This window comes from Numida meleagris, chromosome 10 (genome assembly GCF_002078875.1).
Source record: "Numida meleagris isolate 19003 breed g44 Domestic line chromosome 10, NumMel1.0, whole genome shotgun sequence".
NCBI classification, from domain to species: domain Eukaryota; kingdom Metazoa; phylum Chordata; class Aves; order Galliformes; family Numididae; genus Numida; species Numida meleagris.
In genome coordinates, this window is record NC_034418.1 from 4593225 (window position 1) to 4605866 (window position 12642).

Consider the following 12642-nt stretch of genomic DNA (forward strand, 5'->3'; position numbering starts at 1 on the left):
AGAAGACAATTCTGAACACCATGGGCCTTGTTGTCAGTGTGTAGTGCTGAGTAAACATTATCACCGGAGCAGAGTGTAGTTGTATTTCATATTATGCAGGCATTTCTCAGGCGTGCTGAGGAAGCTATGTGCACAGCCTGCTGGGGGAGGATTCAGAACATGTCTGTGCAGGGATTCAAGCTATGTTTGAAGTTTGCTGGCTTTCTTTTGAGAACTTGCAGAACATCTGCCCCAAAATGTTTGTAGGCCTATTATCTTACTTTGTACTGTAGTTGTAGTATGAAACTGTATATAAAATCCACTATATTTTCCTGTACAATACATAGAGTATTTTTATACAAGATTGTTTTCCATCGGATCTATATTTTTAGGGATCACATCAGTAAAAACGTGTAAACTAATGAGCAAGAACTCTTTCAGTTTAAGAGTCTGATGAGGTGGTGCAAAGACCTGCCTGGTACAAAAGAAAATTAATTTGTGAACAACTACTGTTTTTCTGTTCCATCACTGTAATTGCCAAGCAACTCAATATTTGAGCTAGGTGCAACACTAAATACTAGATTGAGGACACTATTATCATGTGAGCAAACTCCCTGTTTCTTTGGGAGATACTGCTATGCTACTCAGTGATGAAGAACTGCTATACTATGCAGTGATGAAGAACAATGAAGAAATCCCGAATCCACTTTCTCTCTCATTGATAAAACTGTCTGAAGAATGGTCCAGAATGGTTGGTATGTATTGCTGCTAAATGTGTAAAGCCTGTATAGGACAGGTTCTTAGCAGATGTAGAATACGGGTTCTGAAAGATCACTGGGAGGTGTGTGCATTCACGTCAAAAAGGCTACACTGCAATGTTACCTGTTTTGTCAAGACTTTTTGTAACCAGAGCGATGTCTTAGGCATAGACTAAAACTTCTACCCTGTACGCTACAACAGAGTTGACTTAATGTGTAAAGTAAAAAATGCTTTCATACTGAACGGAGCTTTTAGGGCCCATTAATTCTCACTGCTAACTTCAGAAAGGAAGGATTTGAGAAACTAGAACATCTTCAACTGTTTGAATGCTGTCATGAGTCTTCATGCCCAAGAGCACCCAAATAGCTTTTTCCTGCCACCTGATCAGACTTTTCCCTACCTCCTGTGATACTCCTTCCCTCATTTTCAGAAACATGAATATTTAAGATATCTCTGACAGGAATATACAAGGCATATTTGTAGTAGGATCTACCATTTTGATGAAGCCTGATTTCACATAAGGAGACTTGCTGGTGCCTAAGGTATTACACTGTTGGCTTTCACTTCTTGGTTCAAAATGTAGATGAAATGCAATTCAGTCGATATTTAAGACAGTATAATCTCTGAGAATGTTTTATTTTTCTTAAAAATTGTAGTCATCATATGTACCTCATGTGGCCTCTGAAGGCTGTGTAATATAGCACAATCAACGTAGGGTTCAGCTGCCATCTAGTGGGAAATTTGAGACAGTGTTCTGAAAATGAGCAGTGAACACTAGAGTTACTAAAGCTTACATAGGTAGACATAAGGACTTCTGGGGACTGCTGATTTTTTTGCCTGATCCTTTCAGGTCTTTACATGGAAGACAATTCTGCCTTTTCACACATACCTGGATTAAAAGGAGGAAGTATACAAGTGTGGATAAATGTAGAAGCGTAGAACTGAGTTGGTGCATTTTGCTCACAAACTCACACAATGCTTTTGTGTCTTCAGTCTGAATAGCTCCATCTTCCTCTTATTTTATCAGGCACTCTGGGTTAAGTCAGTCTGGCAGATACAAATTCTAAATTAGAGTGCAGTGTCTTTGGCATCTAGGCTGTATGTACAATTGAATGCAAGAATAACAGCATGATTTAAAGTTCCAAATCAGTTATGTCAGGTGTTCCACAGGTATTTGTTTAATGAACTTTCTCCTACTGTGTGACGTGGCTTATCAATGCTTGTGGATTTTAGTGGGTGTTCCTCATACTACTTGAATAAAGTAGAGGGTTGTACATGATGTAAACAAAAAGCCCCTGCTTACTTAACAGCCATTTCTACAACAAAGGAAACAAACGACATAAGCCTGAAAGAGGTAAATAGTGTCTCTGGGGATAACTGGGCAGAGGTAGTAACCTGAAAACATTTTGAGTCATGGAGGTGAACTGTGTGGTGCTGCTTGGAGTTGCTACAGATTCACAAATCTGCAATTCTCTCTATTCTGGGGTGAGAAGTGTACTTTCCTGGCAGAAAAACTTAAAAAACGTGCATCGAATTCAGTAGTCTGCTTCAAAAGAACTGAGATTCCCTCTATTTTCATTGGATATGTTTGTGGTGCTTGTGACTCTATTCCCCAATATGAACATCTTTCACACTAAGATAGCTCACCCTAAGGTAATTTTATTAAAGTTTTGAAGTGAATGCAGGATAAACATGCAGTTTAACGTCCAGTAATTAGTCTTAAGGCTGTAGGGCCTACTTAGTTGCACAGTGCTAATCTTGCAACTGTGGTCCTGATATTTGTCACTTTCCAGGTACATGGAAGTTTCAGACTCTGAATGCTATTAAAACAACAGGAGCAAACCTATGGAGGTGTTACTGTTTAAAAAAAACCTGATAATATTAAAATATTAATATTAAACTGGTAATATTAAAATAACAACAATATAGATTACAATACCGAAAAAGATTAAAAGAATATTTGGACAGGCTGCTGTGACAAAATACATCTTTCCTGTAGCAAGGCAATGTTTCCTAGCAAGTGAGAAGTAGGATGTTTAAAGTTAAATGCAAACAGACCTTCTTGGGCAAAGCAGTTGTGAATTACTCGCTAGAAAAAATACTAATGAAGAAGAGTTTCATAGTCAGAAAACTTGCCTTTTGCTGGTTGCAGTGAACTATTGCTCTTCATTGGCCAGTGCTCAATTAGCAGGATTAGGATGTTGTCACAGATACCAAACGTACCCTTAACAATACTATAGGGAAATCTATTTAGTTCCTTTCATTGTTCTTCAATCCTGCAATGCAATGAGCCTTCTATAGACTTGTATCAAAAAAAATCTGCAAAACCTTCATGGGGTGATTGAGACTAAAATGGGCTGCAGTACCACAGAGAGCACAACAGCTGTGGAATCTACCAAAAAACCTGGAGGACAGCCTGAGGACGAAAATATGAAGACCTATGCACAGAAACAACTGCTGAAGCTGCCCAGAATTCAGCTATAATGGACAATGCTTGTGACAGAGCAAGCTGAAATTGGATATTGATGTACTTCAAATACAGACTGCAACTATGAAGTAAGCAACTTAATTACTGGTATTCTGCTCTTGAAGGTATTGATCTTTGTGTTACTGACAGACTGTGGAGATGAAGGCAAGTTTCATATAGGATCTCAGCCTAATCTGCATTTACAGCTGCTGGTGTGTGATTGCCATCTAAATTGATTAATTTCCTGTGTGAATGCAAAGAGAAAAATACCTGTGTTGCACAAGAAGCAAGCCATCAGCATTGCCTCCTGGAAACTTGAACTGACTCTGGAGTAATCTCATCAAAATCAGTGAAGCCCTGAATCTGAGGAATTAACTAATTTCACAAAATACGTATGTATATGTATCTGTTAATTCTGTCTGGCACAATTTCTCTTGTAATGACAATTATAAATAGCAACTGTATGTGTTGAATAATCTGAAAGTCTTGTCCAACAAACACAAATCTACTTCAGTATATACAAGTTGAGCTACATATTGAGTTATAGTCTCAAAAATATGAAAAGTTTGTTGATCAATTTTACATTTGTATTTACTACAATTCCAAAGCCTCACATCATAATGACCTAGCAGTTTAAATTCCTGGTTGTAATCTACCTTGATTCTCACTGATGCAAAAATGTGCACCAATTTCTGTGCTTGAAGACCTAATCCAAGTAAATAAATGCTGTAGCTTATTTGGTTTCTTTAGTTCTTATCATTTGCCGTAGATGAGCACATGCTCAGAGATGTATGCAATCCTACATGTAGATTTCTCGTTCTATACTTAACTGTTATTTCTTAAAAGTCTGGCATTTCTTAAAGCTTACTCATCAATTAGGCGTTGTGAAGGCCAGTTCCATATATCCATTCTGAGAAGACGAAACCTGAAATGTATGCCCACTAAAAATCTTGAATGCTGTGTATCTTTAAGGACAAAATCTGATGTCTGATAAACTCAGATACATAAGCAAAGTTTGTAACTCTAGGTAACTGTTGCATTTACAGAACTGAATGATTGCTCTGTAATAACACTGAACTTTGTTTTTTGATTGCTATCATATAATAACTGAAGAACAGTATTTTGGAACTCTGTTTCTCATAAATAAGGTACCTTTTTTAGTTACTTGGGTATCCTGTTAATGTGATCTCAGTGTTTGTAGATGAGTCAGAATGAGGTGAAGCTCTGGTAAGGGCGTTTTATTGTTTGGAGCTGACAGTCCTTCCCATGTGTCAACAATACTGTTTACAGTTAAATGAAATGCTCAGCAGGCTGCATCAAATAAGGTGATACCTTATCTGCATATCCCTCAGCTCCTCTTCCAGCTTTTAATGCATACCAAAATACTTCCTAGGACATTAAATTTTCTTCAGAAGTTTCCAGTTTTGAAGTAAGGCAACTGAGCTACTTTTGAAAAAGATCTGAAGGTAAATACCACTGGAGGGCAATGTTGTAAAAGGAATTATGAGGCCAAAACTGCAAAGGAATGTGAGTTCACAAGTTTTTTGCTGATGACAAGTGGGGAAGAATGCAAGAAGCTAGCCTTACGTTAGTCTAGGCTTTCTGAGTCTTGTAATCGGAAAGCCTATAGATTTAAAAATATTAAGGCTTTGATTTTATTCTTTTTTGCAACCAGTTCTTGTTGGTCACATTGGGCTACCTGTAACGCTAAGCTATGGAGGCTCTATTTAGAGGCAAACTTACTTTCTGTGAATCTCCACTGTGTTGAACTCTTGAGTAAAATTCTAAAACTGCTTTTGTGTTACAGATTACTCAAAGTGGGTACAAATTACCTCCTAAAAATAGAAGTTCAGTGGTAAAAGGTGGGGCCAGTGACTTGATTGGAGACCTTTCAGGGAATATCTTCTGCCTCTAGACTCTGGTTACTTTCCACTCTAAAATTCATTTATTTTTTTCCTGAAAAACTTACTTGTACATTGCTTTAGAGAAATATGATGGCAATTCAGAATAACGCTGGAAATGTAATATTTTTTAGTGAGTGTTTCGAGCTGCTGTGCACTCCTCTTCAAATGTGAGAACAAAATATTTCTAAAGGATGGTTAAAAATGATGCATTTAGACTTGCTGTCTTACTCCTGTAGGTGATGATCCCTAACAACTTTAGAGCTACTATTGAAAATGTAGATTTAAAATTGATTTTAAGTTAAATGCACTCCACTCTGCAAAGTAATTTTCTTACTCCACTGTAAAAGCACTGTTATATGGTGTAGCTAGATGATACTATTAAGAAACTAAATTCTTTAAATGAAACACTTATACCAGAGCAAACTACTGATGTTTTATTCATGAGTTTATGCATACAACTCTAGAAAACTCCCAAAGTCATGGTTCCTTGTGAGCAGACTTTCTGACTGAAAGCCATATTCTTATCTGATAAGTGATCTCAGATTTACAAATGTCATCTCTAAGGAAAAAAGTTCTACTTAAAGGCAGTCATAATAAAAACTTCCTTCTTAATACTTTCCTTTGTTCATTGATCCATCAAGTGTCTGTAGCTTCTACCAAAACAAAATTTCTTCTTTCCGATGAATTTACTTTGTTAAAGTCACAGATAAACAGCAAGTATTGGTAGTAATTACTTTGTTAAATTCCTAGACCCTTCTGTAATGGGGAAATGCTATTCTCGACAGAACCTTCCAGAGAAGCCTATAGAAGACTTGGAGTGCTGTGTCTCAGCTGCTCTTTTGGTCTTCACCAAGATTGTGCTTTGCAGTCTTGGTTCCTGCATCCTGGAATTGTTTTTACACCTGTCTCTCTCTACTCCTGACTCCTGATCATGCTTGCTGTGTCCTAGAGTCTGCTTCCTAGCCCTGACTCACTTTATTTGAACTGTCTGCAGCTTGTGCTGACCCTCTCTGTCTGACTCCATGTATGTATTTGAAACCAATGACATCTCTCTTGGCTTATGTTTTTCGCTTTGGCGTGCTGTGGGATGGATGGCTGCTGTCTGCACTACTAACATCAGATCCAGTCTGATAGGCTTAAATCTCTGATAAAATAAATGTTAGATCTGAGCATTGTTTGCTTGTAATCCCTTTACTCAAGCAGGTCATGTCTTATAAACTATGTATTTTGATGAAAAATTGCTTTTGGGTTGGCAGTCACTTCCAAATCCATAGTTTATCTAGGCTGCTTCTGGTGTCTGAAGTGTAGGGATTACTGGGTGATTCTTTAAATTTTACTGCTCTGAAAAGTGTTGTGAGATGGCAGCGGTATTCATGGGAACTTCCAGTGTCAGTAGTAGCTATTTGAGTGGTTATTAGAAGATTATCCTGTTTCTACTTCTCACTTAGCTAAGAAAAATCGAGTGCTTGTTTCAGGCCACTTTATTCATAATTCACACCACGTTATATTCTAAATACTAAGATACTAAACATTGATCCTTTTTTAATCTAGTATTTCTGCTTTTTGTGCGCACTGTGGGTTGCAGCTTGGTGTCTGTGCTCCAGAGCTAATATGTACTGGGGCCAAGCTTCTGTTCTCAATTTCTCCAAGTGTACTGCAGAATTTATATATGTATACATATGTATATGTATGTATTTTACTCTCTACCCCATATTTTTATTCTTCTTGTGGTCTCTTTGTACCGAAGCGCACAGTCTGCACCCAATTTTCCTGGTCCCTGTGCTGACGCTGATATTTGAACACATGTTCAGAATACAGCATTATTTTCATTGTTCCTTAATTATTATCACTTGAAAGACAATAATTTTGAAGTGAAATCTAATTGCTCTGTTAATTCAAACATCTGCTAGAAGATTTCAGTAGATAATGGTACTTTGAATTGTTGCAAGCTGGAGTTTGTTAGTGATGGCTGGCAAAAGTCTGTCATTTATTAGCTTTGGAATGGCACTAAATAATAATAATAGTAAACAGTTTGTACAAATGGATAAGTCTAAGAAATACTTAAATAATTCTGACACTTTTTGAAACAGATTAATTCTAACTGGAAAATTTAGATTATTACAAGTTAGAAATTCATAGGAAGGTTTTAAAATTCTATAAAGGCATGTTGTAGCAAATCATAATAGGAATAAAAATATTGGAAAATCATTTTTGTGAAAATGGAAACTTATAATTTAAAAAAGGTGCAAATGAAAAGATACTTTTTTGAGAAGATCAGTGAAAACCACTTTATTAGAAAATATAAATCACTTTTTAATTTCAGATGCAGTAAGGAAAAATACTCTAGTTTCATCGAAATTGATTGGTACACCTGCAGAGAAGCAGCTTTATCATCTCATTATCAGTCAATTAATATTCAGGTCCAAATGTGAATACCGTTGCGGTTAACTGTAAATGAATGATTTTATTGAAGTCTTAATAGACCAGGAAAAGCAGGCTTCCACTACACTAAATGAGGGCAGCTGAGGAAAAAAATGAAAATGTGTTATTCTGCTAGGGATTTAAACATCTTTTCAGTGCTTCTGAAACTTTAAATGCATGCTTTCTTGTAGTGAGCATCCATTTTGCTCACGTTGAAGTTTCTTTGTGGGAGGTGTTACTGCTTGTGTTGGGAAGCCTCCACATTTAGGCCTTCTAGTACTGAAGCGTACAAATGCTTTTTTAAAAATTGGAATAATAGGTTTGTGTACAGAAAAATACGCTATCTAAACATTGAGCAGAGTCGGATCCTTGACATTCATCTTGGACGGTATTGTTATCTCCTTCAACATGCCTTGTTAGCAGTGCTCTGGAATAGTTATAGAGACTTTTGAAGAGGGAGTGTGGGAATGATAATCTTTTCTCCTGATGTAGGAGAAAACTTACTGCTTAATTCTTAACTGAAGTCCATAATAAGCTTGTTTCAGTTACCCACTGAAAACTTTTAGGGTATAAAAAGACAAAGTCAGCTGATTACAGATATCTTGTTCAATTAAAGTTTTTGCATTTTCCTGTAACGCAGTTATCTTTCTGGATTCGGACATGAATCAGAATCTGAGTGCTTTAAATTAGTTTGAAGAATGGTAAGATCGCCTTTCTGCACACACAAAAAAAGGGGGTAAAGAACAGATAGTGTAAAGCTTTAAAATGGAATTAACTGCGCAAGAAGAAGCTATCAGAAATCAGCTGAGGTTGAAATTTACAGTGGTCAGTTCTTAATCATGAGTGTTCTTTTATAAATTATAGTGCTTCTGGCATACTAGGCACAGAATGTATGTAGGGTTGGGGTCACTTTGAATTTCATTTGTTTTGAGACAACAATCCAAACAATAAGCACCAAATATTTTTATTCCCTTACGAAATCTAGAACCATTTCATTAAACCTTTAATTTCAAAAGTTACCTTCCATAAATTAAAGCAAATATTTATAAAGATATCTTCTTCCTCACTCCTCTCCTCTGATTTAATGCTTGATGAACCTACACTGTCTTACAACAACAAAATTTCTAAAGAATGCCTTCCCTGCCCCAGATACAATTAGAATTATTTTGTCTGTAAGCATTTCTGTAGTGATTGTCATCATATATAATCAGAAGGGAACTGAGTGTGAAGATAGGTTGATATTAACTTCCTGAACCTTTTCTAGTTCATTGTTTTCGTGTGGCTGATGATTTGGAAAGCCTGTACTGCTGCCATTATTACTGTTGTCCCCCAGCTTCATACATCCTTCCCAGAGGAAGAAGCAACCTGATGATACGCTTAAACCTCATGGTTTTCACTTTTGTCTTGAGGAAACTCACCTGCACTTTCAGTTACAAAAAAACCCCACCAACAACAGAATTTGCAAAAGAAGATTCTTGCCATCGTATCAGCACCTTACTGTCTTAAAGGCAATATAGTTTTATGGATGATGCTCTTGAGACTTCACAATTTATAGGATTGCGTGCCAGTATGACTACCTGTTTGCTTCTCTAGAGTGCTCTCATCTTTGAGAAATGCAATCTTCTGCTGAAACATTGGTTTTGCTGTCCATTATTGGAGCAGATACCTGGTATCTGTCAAGCAGTGTATGCTGGCATTAGTTACATTTCTCATGTACGAAAAATGTAGAAATTGAAAAGAAGGCAAATTGCTCTTTGATGTATGATAAGCCACAAACATGTGACTGCAGATGTAAATCAGGTAGAATTGAACTGTATGGAAGACAAATGCATTGAAAGCTGGTTCAATGTCTGCTTTAATCATTAGCAAGCTTTTCCCCATGATTTTCAATTATCCATTTATCTAACCTAGCGAGCCATAAGACAATAACTGTTGCAAGAGGACCAAACAGTTGTTAGAAGACTACTGCTATGGACAGGATAGAGTAAGAGTCCTTTTTAGACCGATCTTCTGCAGACATCTGCTTAAGTATTCTATTACCGCAGATAACTTTTCCTAGTTTCTTTATTTTAAATTGCTATAGCAAATCCAGTTATTGATCTTAAGTTAGCTGCACTCCTTAGCTCTGCCAAATATCCATCAGAGAGAACTAAATCTTCTGAAAAAGATTTATCATCTTCTTTTCTTCATTGAAAGCTAAGGCTTCATTATCACTGTACTACATTTGATCTGACTTTTCATAGTTGAGCTTTTCACATTAAAGTGTCCTGTAGCTGACTGACTCTCACATAGAGTATGAATGCTTATTTCTTCCATTTCTGTTTTTTTTTTAATGCTAATATGACATAATGCCATATGGCCAGATCAAGTGACAGTCCCATAACAGCTCAGTACCTTTAATTTACAGTTAAATATTCCAAAATAGTCCACAACTGTGAAAGAAAGCTGAGTAGGATATTCTGCACAAGATAATTAGTCTTCAAGATAATAATGTGACATGTTTATTGTCTTTTTCGAAAGTATTAGTATTAAATGCTAGTATCTTTATTTAATTTTGAACATTTGAGTATATAGTTGTGTAATTATGTGAAATTTGACAAAAAGGGAGGAAGGGAAGACTGTTATTATAAATGTGTACTAAATATTGTAAATGAGGCAGCAATGAAGGAGATAGATCTTTCTATTTGCCTTGATTCCAGAATTCATGGTTAGCTTTTTTATATTTTAGAAATGTAAAGGCGTTGTCATTTTTTGCTATGCTACTGAACGTATACTTGTAATTCACATACGGTGATGTTCCAATAATTTCACAACTGTCACCCACAGAATTAAGTAAATAGTGAAGAGAAACTTCTGATGGCAGGTAGCAGTATGTTACCACCACGACCCTTCAACAAACTAAATGGCTTTGGCAGTTAGCCAAAACCAAGTTTTCTGTTTTGGGTATTTCTGATGTGTATACATAAGCATTACCAATACAAACAAAGAACCTTTTGAAGATAAGCCTAATTCTGTAGCCTAGCGTTGAAGAAATTGCAGCACTATCTCCCTTTTCTTTCTCTGGAAGTATTTTTAGGTTTATTCTTGGTGAGAGGGGGAGTAGAAGTATTTACCCATTTTCACATGTTGAGCAACATGAAATGCTGAGCAGCTACCCTGAGTAGGTAGTACGGGCAGCCGCATTAACAGGTCACTGCATCAGCAAATGGATCAGTGCAACGTGCAAAAAAGTTCAACGTTTATCTGTGCCTTCTATAACAAGCTGTGAGCTAGTCAGCCACTTGGTGCCTCTTTCATCAACGTTGTCAGAAACACCTTTGATCTAATTAGTTATATATAGATTAAAGCTGTGAACATGTAGCTTTCAGAATACTTGAGGGGCTAATAAATACCCCACTTCCTCCTCTCCTGTTCCATTCTGAATATTTCTGCTCCTGCTGATGTTAAGTCAGAATCTTCCCCCGAAGTGCCTTTTCAGGTGTGTTGGCTGATAGTTTTTGTTGTGATACATATCAGGGTGCATAAGTTGTATCGTGCTGTATTGTGTACTATACCATGATATGGATGTGTTAAGTAATTTTATGAAGTGAAGCATAGTGAATGCTAAGCAGAGAAGAGATGTGTATGTTATGAAATACCTACTTTCTTGTTTCTAACCAATGTTTTGTAAACAAATCCTAGAGAAAACCCCTCTGCAAATTCTTCTTAGTTTTGAATTAGATGATGTGTATGTGAAGTGATTCAGGATCAGATCGGGTATAAAAGGTACAGCAGAATCAGGATCCAGCCTGATATACTGAATATTGCAGCCAACTGCTGACTCACTGTAACTCCAAGGCTTTTGTAGTCTGGACAAATTGGTTAAAATGTCCCTGCTTTTTTAAGTGATAGTAAAATATCTCTTGCAGTTGATAGTTAGGATAGGGAAATTATTTCCTACAATGTTTCCCACTATTCTCAATCAGACTCTAAGAAGTATGAAACTAGTGGCAGAGATGAATTGAAGTCTAAATTCTGTGAATCACCAGCTTGGAACTGTGTAGAGCTTACTTAAAGAAACAAAAGACCCCAAGCCCATACGAGTTCTGTTTTAAAGCCTGTCTTTTATGTGTACAATTTATACACATAAATGCGTGTGTGTTCATATCTCATATATTGATACTTTTAAATAGGAAGAAGAGGATGACGGAAAGACTACCAGAAGCAACATTTCTATTCTTCAGTTTTCTCTCATCCCTCTCTTTCTTCAGAGTGCCATGGGCAGCAATTTCCTTTTATTTTTTTTAATCCTCCTTAATTAAAAAAAAAACAATATTGATATGGTGTTGGATTGCAAGTATGGGAATAGTGATGACAAAAGTGCCTGCATTAGCTAAGACTTGACTTGTATTTAACTGTACTCACATAAGTTAACAGATCTCTGGGACCTGATGATGATCTTCATAAAGGGGAATAAGATGTAAATAAGCATGACTTTAAAAAAAAAAATTTGTCAGTACTTGAGCTTTGAGTTGTCTTGATGTTTCAGGTGGACTGACAATAAACGCTGAATCAAGAAGACTTCAGGGGAGAATAAAGACAGGAGCTACTGCTCAACAGGTGAGAGCTGAAAGACTAGTTTGGACAGAACCTTCAAACGATGATCACTGTAAGTTGTGATAGTCAACATGGACTTCTCTTCATCTTAAGAAAAAAGTTGTTTACCTTTTTGTTATAAATATTTCCTAAATACGGCTGATGTTCTTTGTTCTCTTTTGTTCAATTTTCTCTATTTCTGCATTTTTTCAACTCTCATTTTACATGAAATTATATTCTGACCATCCCCATCCTTACGCTGAGCTCTCAAGCAACCGAAGGGGCAACCAAGTAGTTGCTACTTTGCATTATGGAAGAAATAGAGAGCTACACTGGAGAGTGGAAGGAAGCATCAGAACTTTATTCTTCTAATCTTCATTTTCCCTGTGCTTTGTGTAAATGTATTCTGTTTTTCACCTTCTACAAAGAGAGCATGAAGTAGCTGAATATGTTTCTGTGAGCTAAAACAAAATGCTCAGAAATTATTTTTCTGTTCCCTTGCTTTTTCTTCCTTCTCAATTGTTTTGATATTGCAGA

The 12642-nt window shown here is 36.5% G+C and overlaps 1 long non-coding RNA gene across 2 annotated transcripts in view; it reads left to right on the plus strand.

Moving 5' to 3' along the window:
* The window catches only part of LOC110404546, a 94026-nt gene that overhangs the window by 11265 nt on the left and 70119 nt on the right, over positions 1-12642 (plus strand). For both annotated transcript variants that reach the window (XR_002442311.1, XR_002442308.1), the window contains exon 2: positions 12059-12129. This is a non-coding gene — a long non-coding RNA (uncharacterized LOC110404546). The remainder of the gene's footprint in view (positions 1-12058; positions 12130-12642) is intronic.